This window comes from Pristiophorus japonicus, unplaced genomic scaffold (assembly GCF_044704955.1).
Source record: "Pristiophorus japonicus isolate sPriJap1 unplaced genomic scaffold, sPriJap1.hap1 HAP1_SCAFFOLD_3080, whole genome shotgun sequence".
NCBI classification, from domain to species: domain Eukaryota; kingdom Metazoa; phylum Chordata; class Chondrichthyes; family Pristiophoridae; genus Pristiophorus; species Pristiophorus japonicus.
This window is the reverse complement of record NW_027252869.1, coordinates 7,121-9,462: the sequence shown is the minus strand read 5'-3', so window position 1 is coordinate 9,462 and position 2,342 is coordinate 7,121. Positions and strand designations below refer to the sequence as shown.

The following is a 2,342-nucleotide window of genomic DNA, read 5'->3' as shown; positions in this document are numbered from 1 at the left end:
CATCAGGGTCATTACCCTGGGGATGGAGCAAAGACTGAATGCAATTCAGAGAATGAGACACTGCTCTGCTTTGCACATCCCCAATTATTCATTAAAAATCTCTGGTTGTACTTGACACTGAATGAGTCCATGATAGGGGAGCGTGCTCGTGGGCCGCGGGAGAGCACCCAAGGGTGGATAGAGTCTGAGGCGAGTGTGTACATGGGCTGTGGAGTGCTGGTCCTCATGGCCCCCCCAACCACTCCAGAAACATACAAACTGCAGTCAACCTTCAGACAATTAAAGATTTATTGTAACTGACAGCAGCTCCAACACACAGAAGTTGTTTAACATTGCTTTAAAGACTGGCCCCGTCAGCGATCGGGGTGTGGAATGTTGGTGGGCAGAGCAAGGATGGAGTGTTGAGATGTGTCGAACACTTGGTCTCGGGCACCGCTCGCAGGCTGCACATCTTCATTCCCGCTGCTTGAAGCTCTCGATGTGAGCAAGGAACCAGGCTGCTGGTGCCAGGATGGTGACCGACAGTGTGCTGAATCCAATCAGCATGGCCTGTGGCAGAGAGAGAGAGAGAGATTAGTGTGTGGGTCAGAGCCATGCCCAGAGCAGGCACAACACCTGCTTGTGCCCCTTCTCCCAGGCCACACACTCCAACAGGCTGCCTGAAAGGACAGTGCAAGCAGGTTCAACAGTCACTTTCAACAGAGCAGCAGATAAATAAACGCCGGAAAGGGAGACATTCACAGGGCTGTGGGGAAAGAGTGGGGAGAAGTGAGACGATCAGGAATTTACAGCACAGGAGGAGGCCATTTCAGCCCATTGTGTCCGTGCCGGCCGACCAAGAGCTACCCAGCCTAATCCCACTTTCCCGCTCTGGGTCCGTAGCCCTGTAGGTTACAGCACTTCAGGGGCACTGTTTAAATGTGGTGAGGGTTTCTGCCTCTACCCCCCTTTCAGGCCGTGAGTTCCGCCCCAGACCCTCACCACCCTCTGGGTGAAGGAATTGCCCTCATCCCCTCTAAACCTCCCCCCAATCTGTGTCCCCTGGTTGTTGACCCCTCTGCCAAGGGAAACAGGGCCTTCCTATCCAGGCTCCTCAATTTTATACACCTCATCCTCCTCTCACTGCAGGCCCTGCCTGATCATTCCCCCCCACCTGGTACAGGTTACACCCTAACCCCCTCTCCCCCAGCACAGGTACAGGTTATACCCCACCTAACCTCCCCCCCCAGGCCCCGCTCTCTCCCCTCCCCGGGCCCTCCCCCCAGTACAGGTTACACCCTGGGGCCCTCCCCCCGGGCCCTCCCCCCAGTACAGGTTACACCCTGGGGCCCTCCCCCCGGGCCCTCCCCCCAGTACAGGTTACACCCTGGGGCCCTCCCCCCGGGCCCTCCCCCCAGTACAGGTTACACCCTGGGGCCCTCCCCCCGGGCCCTCCCCCCAGTACAGGTTACACCCTGGGGCCCTCCCCCCGGGCCCTCCCCCCAGTACAGGTTACACCCTGGAGCCCTCCCCACCCGGTACAGGTTACACCCTGGGGCCCTCCCCCCGGGCCCTCCCCCCAGTACAGGTTACACCCTGGGGCCCTCCCCCCGGTACAGGTTACACCCTGGGGCCCTCCCCCCGGTACAGGTTACACCCTGGGGCCCTCCCCCCGGTACAGGTTACACCCTGGGGCCCCCTCCCCCCTGGGCCCTCCCCCCGGGCCCCCTCCCCCGGGCCCCCCCCCCCCGGACACTCACGCCGGGCCCCAGCTCCTCTTTGGGGGGTTTGAAGCTGACGAACGGACGGCGGCCGAGCGCGGGCCGGAGCGGGGCGGTCAGGCGGACGATGCGGGTCAGCGCGGCGGCCATTATGGAGCAAGGGCACCGGAAACAGGAAGCAGGAAGCGTCGTCGCCGGCCGCTCATATAGGGGCAGGGACACGTGACGGGGCGGGGCCCTCCGCGGGATCACGTGCTGCAAGCGACGCACTGCGGAGCAACGTGATGCGCGTGGTCACGTGGTACCGCTAACACACTGCAGCCGGAACACGTGGTGCTGCTGACGCAATGCGGGACACGTGACGGGGTAGGTCCATGAGCTGAATCACGTGGTGCCAGTGACGCAATGCGGTCGGGACACGGGGCGGGGCCCTGCGCTGGGTCACGTGCTCCAGTGACGTGACCTGCCCGGGCCCAGCTCCGCCTGCACTCCCTCAGCCTGCCGACAGGGAGCAGAAAGCTGCATTTACACAGCGCCTGTCCCCACCTCGGGCCCTCACAGCCAATCAGAGCCTGCCAAAGTGCGCTCACTGCGGTGCAGTGCTAACCGAAGTCACGTGCGCACAGCAAGCTCCCACAAACT

The 2,342-nt window shown here is 62.3% G+C and overlaps 1 long non-coding RNA gene across 1 annotated transcript; it reads right to left on the bottom strand.

Annotated features, from left to right (window-relative positions):
* Positions 1-270: 270 nt before the first annotated feature.
* LOC139249377 (uncharacterized) lies at positions 271-1,917 on the bottom strand. The gene is made up of 2 exons (XR_011591158.1): positions 1,740-1,917; positions 271-549 (listed from the first exon to the last, which is right to left on the bottom strand). It is a non-coding gene; the product is annotated as an uncharacterized lncRNA (long non-coding RNA).
* Between the last annotated feature and the right edge of the window lie 425 nt (positions 1,918-2,342).